Source organism: Arachis stenosperma, chromosome 1 (genome assembly GCF_014773155.1).
Source record: "Arachis stenosperma cultivar V10309 chromosome 1, arast.V10309.gnm1.PFL2, whole genome shotgun sequence".
NCBI lineage: Eukaryota > Viridiplantae > Streptophyta > Magnoliopsida > Fabales > Fabaceae > Arachis > Arachis stenosperma.
The window spans coordinates 98,122,938-98,136,788 of NC_080377.1; the positions used below are offsets into that span (position 1 = coordinate 98,122,938).

At 38.5% G+C, this 13,851-nt stretch overlaps 1 non-coding gene across 1 annotated transcript; it reads right to left on the reverse strand.

Moving 5' to 3' along the window:
* Positions 1-1,114: 1,114 nt before the first annotated feature.
* Positions 1,115-1,222, reverse strand: LOC130951550 (small nucleolar RNA R71). Its single transcript, XR_009074015.1, has one exon. It is a non-coding gene; the product is annotated as a small nucleolar RNA R71 (small nucleolar RNA).
* Positions 1,223-13,851: the final 12,629 nt, after the last annotated feature.

The window sequence follows — 13,851 nt, forward strand, 5'->3', positions numbered from 1 at the left end:
GGACGACCCAGTGCACTTGCTGGTTAGTTGTGCGAAGTTGTGTTTATGCCATGGTATTGAGCACCAAATTTTTGGACTCATATCTTTTCAATCAAATCTTTTTTAAAATCAATTTCTTTCCTTTTTCAAAGATACTTGCTAACAATTAATGATTTGATTGAACATTTCAAGTATGTTGCCTTTTCTGTTGAGAAAGGTTTAATGTTTGAATCATATCTTTTCTTGTTAGGCAAGTCATTAATTTTTAAAATCAAATCTTTTTAAATTGTTTTTCAAATCATATCTTCTCAATCACATCTTTTTCAAAAAAGTTTTCAATCATATCTTCTTCAAAATTTTTTCAAAATGTTTTTAAAATATTTTACTTATTTTTCGAAAAATCTCTTCCCCTCTTCTCACATCCTTCTATTTATGGAGTACCACTCCTCCTCAATGCACAATTCGAAGTCTATCTCACTAGGTTCGAATCCTTCTACCTCTTCCTTCTATTTTTCTGTTCTTCTGACACCTCAAGGGATCTCTATACTGTGACATAGAGGATTCCATATTTTCTTGTTCTCTTCTCTTTCATATGAGCAAGAGCAAAGACAAAAGCATTCTTGTTGAGGCTGACCCTGAACTTGAAAGGACCTTGAAGCGAAAGCTAAGAGAAGTTAAGGCACAACTCTCTGTAGAGGACCTAACAGAAATCTTCAAAAAAGAAGAATCCATGGCAGCCAAAAACAACAACAATGCCAACAATGCAAGGAAGGTGCTGGGTGACTTTACTGCACCTACTCCCGACTTCTATGGGAGAAGCATCTCTATCCCTGCCATTGGAGCAAACAACTTTGAGCTTAAGCCTCAATTAGTTTCTCTAATGCAACAGAATTGCAAGTTCCATGGACTTCCATTGGAAGATCCTCATCAGTTTTTAGCTGAGTTCTTGCAAATCTGTGACACTGTCAAGACTAATGGGGTTGACCTTGAGGTCTACAGACTTATGCTATTCCCTTTTGCTGTAAGAGACAGAGCTAGGATATGGTTGGACTCACAACCTAAAGAAAGCCTGAACTCTTGGGAAAAGCTAGTCAATACCTTCTTGGCAAAGTTCTTTCCACCTAAAAAATTGAGTAAGCTTAGAGTGGAAGTCCAAACCTTCAGACAGAAGGACGGAGAATCCCTCTATGAAGCTTGGGAAAGATACAAACAATTGATCAGAAAATGTCCTTCTGACATGCTTTTTGAATGGAGCATCATAGGTATTTTCTATGATGGTCTCTCTGAACTATCCAAGATGTCATTGGATAGCTCTGCTGGAGGATCTCTTCATCTGAAGAAGACACCTACAGAAGCTCAAGAGCTCATTGAAATGGTTGCAAATAACCAATTCATGTACACTTCTGAAAGGAATCCTGTGAACAATGGGACAAATCAGAAGAAAGGAGTTCTTAAGATTGATACTCTGAATGCCATATTGACTCAGAACAAAATATTGACCCAACAAGTCAATTTGATCTCTCAAGGTCTGTCTGGAATGCAAAATGCACCAAGCAGTACTAAGGATGCTTCATCTGAAGAAGAAGCTTATGATCCTGAGAACCCTTCAATGGAAGAGGTGAATTACATGGGAGAACCCTATGGAAACACCTATAATTCTTCATGGAGAAATCATCCAAATCTCTCATGGAAGGATCAACAGAGACCTCAACAAGGTTTCAACAACAATAATGGTGGAAGAAATAGGTTTAAAAATGGCAAGCCTTTTCCATCATCTTCTCAGCAACAGACAGAGAATTCTAAGCAGAACCACTCTGACTTAGCAACCATGGTCTCTGATCTAATCAAAACCACTCAAATTTTCATGACTGAAACAAGGTCCTCCATTAGGAATTTGGAGGCACAAGTGGGACAGCTGAGTAAGAAAGTTACTGAACTCCCTCCTAGTACACTTCCAAGCAATACAGAAGAGAATCCAAAAGGAGAGTGCAAGGCCATTAACATGACCTACATGGCCGAACTTGGAGAGGAGGAAGAGGCAGTGAACGCCACTGAGGAAAACCTCAATGGACGTCCACTGGCCTCCAATGAGTTCCCTAATGAGGAACTATGGGAATCTGAGGCTCAAAATGAGACCATAGAGATTCCATTGGACTTACTTCTGCCATTCATGAGCTCTGATGAGTATTCTTCCTCTGAAGAGGATGAATATGTCACTGAAGAGCAAGTTGCCAAGTACCTTGGAGCAATCATGAAGCTAAATGACAAGTTATTTGGTAATGAGACTTGGGAGAACGAACCTCTTTTGCTCACCAAAGAACTGGATGACTTGTCTAGGCAGAAATTACCTCAAAAGAGACAAGATCCTGGGAAGTTTTCAATACCTTGCACCATAGGCACCATGACCTTCAAGAAGGCTCTGTGTGACCTAGGGTCAAGTGTAAACCTCATGCCTCTCTCTGTAATGAAAAAGCTAGGGATCTTTGAGGTACAAGCTGCAAGAATCTCACTAGAGATGGCAGATAACTCAAGAAAACAAGCTTATGGACTTGTAGAGGATGTTCTGGTAAAAATTGAAGACCATTACATCCCTGCTGATTTCATAGTCCTAGAGACTGGGAAGTGCATGGATGAATCCATCATCCTTGGCAGACCCTTCCTAGCCACAGCAAAGGCTGTGATTGATGTTGGTAGAGGTGAACTGATCATTCAAGTGAATGAAGAATCCTTTGTGTTTAAGGCTCAAGGATATCCCTCTGTCACCATGGAGAGGAAGCATGAAGAGCTTCTCTCAAAACAGAGTCAAACAGAGCCCCCACAGTCAAACTCTAAGTTTGGTGTTGGGAGGCTACAACCAAATTCTAAGTTTGGTGTTGAACCCCCACATTCAAACTCTAAGTTTGGTGTTGGGAGGTTCCAACATTGCTCTGAGCATTTGTGAGGCTCCATGAGAGCCCACTGTCAAGCTACTGACATTAAAGAAGCGCTTGTTGGAAGGCAACCCAATGTTATATTTAATCCATTTTCCTTTGTTATTTTATGTTTTCTGTAGGTTTATGAGCATGAGAAGTCACAAAATCAATTGAAAAAGCAAAAAAAGAATGAAAAATAGAAAGAAAAATAACATACCCTGGAGGAGAATTTGCTGGCGTTTAAACGCCAGTGAAGCTAGCAAATGGGCTTTTAACGCCCAGTCTGGCACCATTCTGGGCGTTTAACGCCAGAAAGGGGCACCAGACTGGCATTAAACGCCAGGAAAGGGCAAGAAGCTGGCGTTAAATGCCAGAAATGGGCACCAGCCCGGCGTTTAACGCCAGAATTGGCACATAGTGCATTTTTGCACGCCATTTTGAATTTGAATGGTGAGGTAGGTGGGGTTTTATGAAGGATGGATGTGAGTGGTGAAGAGAAAGATGGGATTTGATAGGTGAGGGGTTTTTGGGGAAGAGTGGTTGAGGTGATTGGTGAATGGGTGAAGAAGAAGAGAGAGGGTGGTGGGGTAAGTGGGGATCCTGTGGGGTCCACAGATCCTGAGGTGTCAAGGAAAATTCAACCCTGCACCAAGTGGCGTGCAAAAATGCACCCTTTTGCCAATTCTGGCGTTAAACGCCGGGCTGGTGCCCATTTCTGGCGTTTAACGCCAGCTTCTTGCCCTTTTCTGGTGTTTAACGTCAGTCTGGTGCCCCTTTCTGGCGTTAAACGCCCAGAATGGTGCCAGACTGGGCGTTAAACGCCCAACTGCTACCCTTACTGGCGTTTAAACGCCAGCAAGACCTTCCTCCAGGGTGTGCTATTTTTCTTTCTGTTTTTCATTCTGTTTTTGCTTTTTCAATTGATTTTGTGGCTTCTCATGATCATCAACCTACAGAAAACATAAAATAACAAGGAAAAATAGATAAAATATAACATTGGGTTGCTTCCCAACAAGCGCTTCTTTAATGTCAGTAGCTTGACAGAGGGCTCTCATGGAGCCTCACAGATACTCAGAGCAATGTTGGAACCTCCCAACACCAAACTTAGAGTTTGAATGTGGGGGTTCAACACCAAACTTAGAATTTGGTTGTGGCCTCCCAACACCAAACTTAGAGTTTGACTGTGGGGGCTCTGTTTGACTCTGTTTTGAGGGAAGCTCTTCATGTTTCCTCTCCATGGTGACAGAGGGATATCCTTGAGCCTTGAACACAAAGGATTCTTCATTCACTTGATTGATTAGTTCACCTCTCTCAACATCAATCACAGCCTTTGCTGTGGCTAGGAAGGGTCTGCCAAGGATGATGGATTCATCCATGCACTTCCCAGTCTTTAGGACTATGAAATCAGCAGGGATGTAATGGTCTTCAATCTTCACCAAAACATCCTCTACAAGTCCATAGGCTTGTTTTCTTGAATTGTCTGCCATCTCTAGTGAGATTCTTGCAGCTTGTACCTCAAAGATCCCTAGCTTCTCCTTTACAGAGAGAGGCATGAGGTTTACACTTGACCCTAAGTCACATGATGACAAGTCATCTTAGCCTAGTTTCACTAGTCTTTTTCTTTTGTTTTCACTTGAATTATGCACTTTCTTGAGGCTTAAGCAAGCCAATTTAGGTAGATTTTCATGCTTCCTTTGATTGAATCAACCATGTATGAATTCATGCAATTTCATGAGGTTTGATGCCATAATTGGTGCATATTAGGATAGAATGAATATCTCATGATTTCAAGCATAGCTTTGATGTGTTTGGTTGATTTATGATAGGTGAAGAAAGCTTGGAAAAGGATTGAAGTGAGAAGGAATGGCTAGAGGCTAAGAGAAGACAATGAAACAAGTGAAATTGAACCAGGAAGAATGAAGTTGGAGTTGAAGTTAGCCCTCAAACGTTGGCACAAACTTTTGAATGAAAAGTTAGCCTCAACGTTAGCCCCCTAACTTGGAGGCTAACGTTGGGAATTGAAAATGTCTCCCAGGGGTTCCAACGTTAGCGCCAACGTTAGCCCCCTAACTTGGAGGCTAACGTTGGCATGAAGATTTGCTTCCCAGGGTGCCAACGTTTGCGCCAACGTTAGCCCCCTAACTTGGAGGCTAACGTTGGCATGAGAAATCTCCTCCAGGGCTAGCCAACGTTTGCGCCAACGTTAGCCCCCTAACTTGGAGGCTAACGTTGGCGCCACTCCAACACAAAGCAAGGCCAACGTTAGGGTCAAAGTTAGCCCCCTAACGTTGGCACCAACGTGAGTGGCAGGAAGAGATGTTTGCTGATATGAAAAGTTGGCCTCAAAGTTAGCCCCCTAACTTTGAGGCTAACTTTGGACCCAACTTTGCAAAACTCACATCCGGTTCAATTGGTTCACTTGGGTTTTTCTCCAAGCTTCAAGAGCAATCAACCAAGGCCTCTTTCAACCCAATTCCATCAAGAGCAAAGGCCCAACTCAAGGCTTGAAGATCAATTGAAGAAAGTGTATAAATAGGCTAAGATTCAAGTTAGTCACGGAGCTTCCCTTTTTAGTTTTTTTAGAGAGTTTTCTTTTCTGTTTTGGGAGCTTGAATGATCTTTATTTTCTTAGTTTAATTGCTTTCACTTTCAATTACTCTTGTCTTGGATCTTGGGTTGGAGAATTGAAGGAATTCTGTTTCAATCTCCCCTTGGATCTTGTTTACTTTAACTGCAAATTGAATTTCATTTCTGCTACTTGCTTTCTCATTTAATTTCCCTGCAATTTACAATTCCTTTGTTATTGTTCTTGTTGGATCTAGGAAGGCATTGAGATCTAGACTTGGTTTTCTAGTCTCTGGGTCCTGAGATCCAATTTTCCCATTTTCAATTTTCTGCTCTTGCTTTACTTGTTCATTTACTTTTCTGTTTGAATCTGATTCAACCCCAATTCCCATTTACTTTCTATTTGATGCAATTTAACTCTTCTTCGTTTACTTCCTGCAATTCTAAGTCCCAATCCCCTTTACATTTCAAGCCATTCACATTTCTTGTCATTTAAGATTCTTGCAATTTACATTTCTTGCAATCTAAGTTTCCGCCATTTAATTTCTTGTTCTTTAAGATTCAGCACTTTAATTCTTGTTCTCTTTACTTTTAATGCAAATTTAAATTCTGCAACTCAATCAACCAAATCTTGATTCGCTTGACTAATTCAACCACTAAACTAAAATTGCTCAATCCTTCAATCCCTGTGGGATCGACCTCACACCCGTGAGTTTTATTACTTGATGCGACCCGGTGCACTTGCCGGTGAGTTTTGTGTCGGATCGTTTTCCGCACATCATCACACAGAGCCTTCTTGAAGGTCATGGTGCCTATGGTACAAGGTATTGAAAACTTCCCAGGATCTTGTCTCTTTTGAGGTAATTTCTGCCTAGACAAGTCATCCAGTTCTTTGGTGAGCAAAGGGGGTTCATCCTCCCAAGTCTCATTACCAAATAACTTGTCATTTAGCTTCATGATTGCTCCAAGGTATTTAGCAACTTGCTCTTCAGTGACATACTCATCCTCTTCAGAAGAAGAATACTCATCAGAGCTCATGAATGGCAGAAGTAAATCTAATGGAATCTTTATGGTCTCATTTTGAGCCTCAGATTCCCATGGTTCCTCATTAGGGAACTCATTGGAGGTCAGTGGACGTCCATTGAGGTCTTCCTCAGTGGCGCTCACTGCCTCTTCATCCTCTCCAAATTCGGCCATGTTGATGGCCTTGCACTCTCCTTTTGGATTTTCTTCTGTATTGCTTGGAAGAGTACTAGGAGGGAGTTCAGTAATTTTCTTGCTCAGCTGTCCCACTTGTGCCTCCAAGTTTCTAATGGAGGATCTTGTTTCAGTCATGAAACTTTGAGTGGTTTTGATTAGATCAGAGACCATGGTTGCTAAGTCAGAGTGGTTCTGCTTAGAATTCTCTGTCTGTTGCTGAGAAGATGATGGAAAAGGCTTGCCATTGCTAAACCTGTTTCTTCCACCATTATTGTTGTTGAAACCTTGTTGAGGTCTCTGTTGATCCTTCCATGAGAGATTTGGATGATTTCTCCATGAAGAGTTATAGGTGTTTCCATAAGGTTCTCCCATGTAATTCACCTCTTCCATTGAAGGGTTCTCAGGATCATAAGCTTCTTCTTCAGATGAAGCATCCTTAGTACTGCTTGGTGTATTTTGCATTCCAGACAGACTTTGAGAAATCAAATTGACTTGCTGAGTCAATATCTTGTTCTGAGCCAATATGGCATTCAGAGTATCAATCTCAAGAACTCCTTTCTTCTGATTTGTCCCATTGTTCACAGGATTCCTTTCAGAAGTATACATGAATTGGTTATTTGCAACCATTTCAATGAGCTCTTGAGCTTCTGTAGGCGTTTTCTTCAGATGAAGAGATCCTCCAGCAGAGCTATCCAATGACATCTTAGATAGTTCAGAGAGACCATCATAGAAAATACCTATGATGCTCCATTCAGAAAGCATGTCAGAAGGACATTTTCTGATCAATTGTTTGTATCTTTCCCAAGCTTCATAGAGGGATTCTCTTTCCTTCTGTCTGAAGGTTTGGACTTCCACTCTAAGCTTACTCAATTTTTGAGGTGGAAAGAACTTTGCCAAGAAGGCATTGACTAGCTTTTCCCAAGAGTTCAGACTGTCTTTAGGTTGTAAGTCGAACCATATTCTAGCTCTGTCTCTTACAGCAAAAGGGAATAGCATAAGTCTGTAGACCTCAGGGTCAACCCCATTAGTCTTGACAGTGTCACAGATTTGCAAGAACTCAGCTAAAAATTGATGAGGTTCTTCCAATGAAAGTCCATGGAACTTACAGTTCTGTTGCATTAGAGAAACTAATTGAGGCTTAAGCTCAAAGTTGTTTGCTCCAATGGCAGGGATAGAGATGCTTCTCCCATAGAAGTCGGGAGTAGGTGCAGTAAAGTCACCCAGCACCTTCCTTGCATCATTGTTGTTGTTTTCGGCTGCCATGGGTTCTTCTTCTTTGAAGATTTCTGTTAGGTCCTCTACAGAGAGTTGTGCCTTAGCTTCTCTTAGCTTTCGCTTCAAGGTCCTTTCAGGTTCAGGGTCAGCTTCAACAAGAATGCCTTTGTTTTTGCTCCTGCTCATATGAAAGAGAAGAGAACAAGAAAATGTGGAATCCTCTATGTCACAGTATAGAGATTCCTTGAGGTGTCAGAGGAAAAGAAAAATAGAAGGAAGAGGTAGAAGAATTCGAACTTAGTGAGATAGAGTTCGAATTGTGCATTGAGGAGGAGTGGTACTCCATAAATAGAAGGATGTGAGAAGAGGGGAAGAAATTTTCGAAAATTAAGTAAATGATTTTAAAATCATTTTGAAAAATATTTTGAAGAAGATATGATTGAAAACTTTTTTGAAAAAGATGTGATTGAGAAGATATGATTTGAAAAACAATTTAAAAAGATTTGATTTTAAAAATTAATGACTTGCCTAACAAGAAAAGATATGATTCAAACATTAAACCTTTCTCAACAGAAAAGGCAACATACTTGAAATGTTCAATCAACTCATTAATGGTTAGCAAGTATCTTTGAAAAAGGAAAAAAATTGATTTTGAAGAAGATTTGATTGAAAAGATATGATTTGAAAAAGATTTGATTTTGAAAAACTTTGAAAACTTGAAAAAAATCTGAATTAAAAACAGAATCTTCCCTCTTGTGCCATCCTGGCGTTAAACGCCCAGAATGGTGCATATTCTGGCGTTTAACGCCCAAAGCTCTACCCTTTTGGGCGTTAAACGCCCAGCCAGGCACCCTGGCTGGCGTTTAAACGCCAGTTTTTCCTTCTTCACTGGGCGTTTTGAACGCCCAGCTTTTTCTGCATAATTCCTCTGCTGCATGTACTGAATCTTCAGTTCCCTGTATTATTGACTTGAAAATAGAACCAAGATCAAATAAACAATGCATGCAAGACACCAAACTTAAAATTAGACACTAGACTCAAACAAGAAACATAAAATATTTTTGGTTTTTATGATTTTGAAAATTTTTTTGGTTTTTTTTTCGAAAATTAAGTGGAAAAGAAAATAAAGGTATCAAAATTCTTAATGAGAATTCCAGGAATCATTGCAATGCTAGTCTAAGACTTCGGTCCAGGAATTAGACATGGCTTCACAGCCAGCTAAGCTTTCAAAGAAAGCTTCGGTCCAAAACACTAGACATGGCCAATGGCCAGCCAAGCCTCAGCAGATCATTGCTTCAACAGCAAGATTGATAGAAATCAACAAGCTCTTGTGATGATAAGTTGAAACCTCGGTCCAATAAGATTAGACATGGCTTCACAGCCAGCCAGATTTCAACAGATCATCATGAAACTCTAGAACTCATTCTTAAGAATTCTGAAAAATACCTAATCTAAGCAACAAGATGAACCGTCAGTTGTCCATACTCGAAACAATCCCCGGCAACGGCGCCAAAAACTTGGTATGCGAAATTGTGATCAATACTTTTCACAACTCAAATAACCCCCGGTAATGAATCCAAAAACTTGGTGTTCAATACCATGGCATAAACACAACTTCGCACAACTAACCAGCAAGTGCACTGGGTCGTCCAAGTAATAAACCTTACGCGAGTAAGGGTCGATCCCATGGAGATTGTTGGTATGAAGCAAGCTATGGTCACCTTGTAAATCTTAGTCAGGCAGACTCAAATGGTTATGGATGATATATGAATAAAACATAAAGATAAAGATAGAGATACTTATGTAATTCATTGGTGAGAACTTCAGATAAGCGAATGGAGATGCTTTGTCCCTTCCGTCTCTCTGCTTTCCTACTGTCTTCATCCAATCCTTCTTACTCCTTTCCATGGCAAGCTGTATGCAAGGGTTTCACCGTTGTCAGTGGCTACCTCCCATCCTCTTAGTGGAAATGTTCAACGCACCCTGTCACGGCACGGCTATCCAGCTGTCGGTTCTCGATCATGTCGGAATAGAATCCAGTGATTCTTTTGCGTCTGTCACTAACGCCCCACAATCGCGAGTTTGAAGCTCGTCACAGTCATTCAATCATTGAATCCTACTCAGAATACCACAGACAAGGTTTAGACCTTCCGGATTCTAAGGTTTAGACCATTTAATCTGCCTAACTGAGATTTACAAGGTGACCATAGCTTGCTTCATACCAAAAATCTCTGTGGGATCGACCCTTACTCACGTAAGGTATTACTTGGATGACCCAGTACACTTGCTGTTAAGTTGAACGGAGTTGTGTCCACACATAGCCAAGAGCCATAATAATGATTCCATACAATAACAAAGAGTACTATATTGATGTGATCACAATTTCGTCCACCAAGTTTTTGGCGCCGTTGCCGGGGATTGTTCGAGTATGGACAACTGACGGTTCATCTTGTTGCTCAGATTAGGTAATTTTCTTTTCAAAAAAAAAATTTTTTTTCATAAAAAATTAATAAAAATCCAAAAAAATCATAAAATCATAAAAATAAAAAAATATTTTGTGTTTCTTGTTTGAATCTTGAGTCAATTTTAAGTTTGGTGTCAAGTGCATGCTTTAAAAATTGTTTCTTGCATTTTTCGAAAATTCATGCATTCATAGTGTTCTTCATGATCTTCAAGTTGTTCTTGGTAAGTCTTCTTGTTTGATCTTGATGTTTTCTTGTTTTATGTTGTTTGTTGTTTTTCATATGCATTTTTTGTTTGTTAGAGTCCATGCATTAAAGATTTCTAAGTTTGGTGTCTTGCATGTTTTCTTTGCATCAAAAATTTTTCAAAAATATGTTCTTGATGTTCATCATGATCTTCAAAGTGTTCTTGGTGTTCATCTTGACATTCATAGTGCTCTTGCATGCATCTTGTGTTTCGATCCGAAATTTTCATGTTTTGGGTCATTTTCGTGTTTTTTCTCTCTCATAATTAAAAAAATTCAAAAATCAAAAATATATCTTTTCCTTTTTTCTCTCCAAATTTTTGAAATTTTGGGTTGACTTGGTCAAAAATTTTCAAAATTAGTTGTTTCTTACAAGTCAAGTCAAATTTTCAATTTTAAAAATCTTATCTTCTCAAAATCTTTTTTCGTATCTTTATATCAAATTTTCAAAAATTAGCTAACAATTGATGTGATTGATTCAAAAATTTGAAGTTTGTTACTTTCTTGTTAAGAAAGGTTCAATCTTTAAATTCTAGAATCATATCTTGTAATTACTTGTTAGTTAAGTAATTAATTTTAATTTTAAAATTAAATCTTTTTCAAAATATCTTTTTCTTAAAAATCTTATCTTTTTATCTTATCTTTTTCAAAATTTGATTTCAAAAATATCTTATTGATGAGCGGATAATTTATACGCTTTTTGGCATTGTTTTTAGGTAGTTTTTAGTTAGTTCAAGCTACTTTTAGGGATGTTTTCATTAGTTTTTATGTTAAATTCACATTTCTGGACTTTACTATGAGTTTGTGTATTTTTCTGTGATTTCAGGTAATTTCTGACTGAAATTGAGGGACTTGAGCAAAACTCTGAAAAAGGCTGACAAAAGAACTGCTGATGCTGTTGGAATCTGACCTCCCTGCACTCGAAATGGATTTTCTAGAGCGACAAAACTCCAATTGGCGCGCTCTCAACGGCGTTGGAAAGTAGACATCCAGAGCTTTCTAGCAATATATAATAGTTCATACTTTATTCGGAAATTGACGACGTAACTTGGCGTTGAACGCCAAGTTCACGCTGCTGTCTGGAGTTAAACGCCAGAAAAACGTCATGATCCGGAGTTGAACGCCCAAAACACGTCATAACTCGGAGTTCAACTCCAAGAGAAGCTTCAGCTCGTGGATTGATCAAGCTCAGCCCAAGCATACACCAAGTGGGCCCCGGAAGTGGATTTATGCATCAATTACTTACTCATGTAAACCCTAGGAGCTAGTTTATTATAAATAGAACATTTAACTAATGTATTTGACATCTCTGGACGCCTAGTCCTTAGACCCAGGGGGCTGGCCATTCGGCCATGCCTGAACCTTTCACTTATGTAATTTCAACAGTGGAGTTTCTGCGCACCATAGATTAAGGGTGTGGAGCTCTGCTGTACCTCAAGTTTCAATACAATTACTATTACTTTATATTCAATTCTCTTTTATTCTTATTCCAAGATATACGTTGCACTTCAACTTGATGAATGTGATGATCCGTGACACTCATCATCATTCTCACCCATGAACGCGCGTGACTGACAACCACTTCCGTTCTACCTTAGGCCGGGCGCATATCTCTTAGATTCCCTAACAGAATCTTCGTGGTATAAGCTAGATAGATGGCGGCATTCATGAGGATCCGAAAAGTCTAAACCTTATCTGTGGTATTCCGAGTAGGATTCTGGGATTGAATGACTGTGACGAGCTTCAAACTCGCGATTGCTGGGCGTGATGACAAGTGCAAAAGGATCAATGGATCCTATTCCAACATGATCGAGAACCAACAGCTGATTAGCCGTGCTATGACAGAGCATAGGAACGTTTTCACTGAGAGGATGGGATGTAGCCACTGACAACGATGATGCCCTACATACAGCTTGCCATGGAAAGGAGTAAGAAGGATTGGATGAATGTAATAGGAAAGTAGAGATTCAAGAGGAGCACAGCATCTCCATACACTTATCTGAAATTCCCACTATTAATTTACATAAGTATCTCTATCCTATTTTATTTTCTGTTTATTTTTATTAATCATATTTGATTTTCTAAATTCCATAATTTTATCCTCCTGACTGGGATTTACAAGATGACCATAGCTTGCTTCATACCAACAATCTCTGTGGGATCGACCCTTACTCACGTAAGGTATTATTTGGACGACCCAGTACACTTGCTGGTTAGTTGAACGGAGTTGTGTCCACACATAAGTGCCATAATAATGATTCCATACAACAACAAAGAATACTACATTGATGTGATCACAATTTCGTCCACCAAGTTTTTGGCGCCGTTGCCGGGGATTGTTCGAGTATGGACAACTGACGGTTCATCTTGTTGCTCAGATTAGGTAATTTTCTTTTCAAAAATCTTTTTCAGAAATTTTCTTTTTTTCGTTTTTCCTAACTTTATTTTCGAAAAAAATAATAAAAATCCAAAAAAAAATTAGAAAATCATAAAAATCAAAAATATTTTTTTGTTTCTTGTTTGAGTCTTGAGTCAATTTTTAAGTTTGGTGTCAATTGCATGCTTTAAAAATTTTTCTTGCATTTTTTTCGGAAATCCCATGCATTCATAGTGTTCTTCATGATCTTCAAGTTGTTCTTGATAAGTCCTCTTGTTTGATCTTGATGTTTTCTTGTTTTGTGTTGTTTGTTATTTTTCATATGCATTTTTCGTTTGTTAGAGTCCATGCATTAAAGATTTCTAAGTTTGGTGTCTTGCATGTTTTCTTTGCATCAAAAATTTTTTTCAAAATTGTGTTCTTGATGTTCATCATGATCTTCAAAGTGTTCTTGGTGTTCATCTTGACATTCATAGTGTTCTTTCATGCATCTTGTATTTTGATCCAAAATTTTCATGTTTTGGGTCATTTTTGTGTTTTTCTCTCTCATCTTAGAAATTCAAAAATAAAAAAAATATATATTTTCCTTATTTTTCTCCAAATTTTTGAAAATTTGAGTTGACCAAGTCAAAAATTTTTAAAATTAGTTGTTTCTTATGAGTTAAGTCAAATTTTCAATTTTAAAAATCTTATCTTTTCAAAATATTTTTCAAAAATCACATCTTTTTCATTTTTTTATAATTTTCGAAATTTTTTTTAAAAATATTTTTCAAAATCTTTTTCTTATCTTTTACATCATATTTTCGAAAATATAATCAATAATTAATGTTTTGATTCAAAAATTTGAAGTTTGTTACTTTCTTGCTAAGAAAGGTTCAATCTTTAAGTTCTAGAAT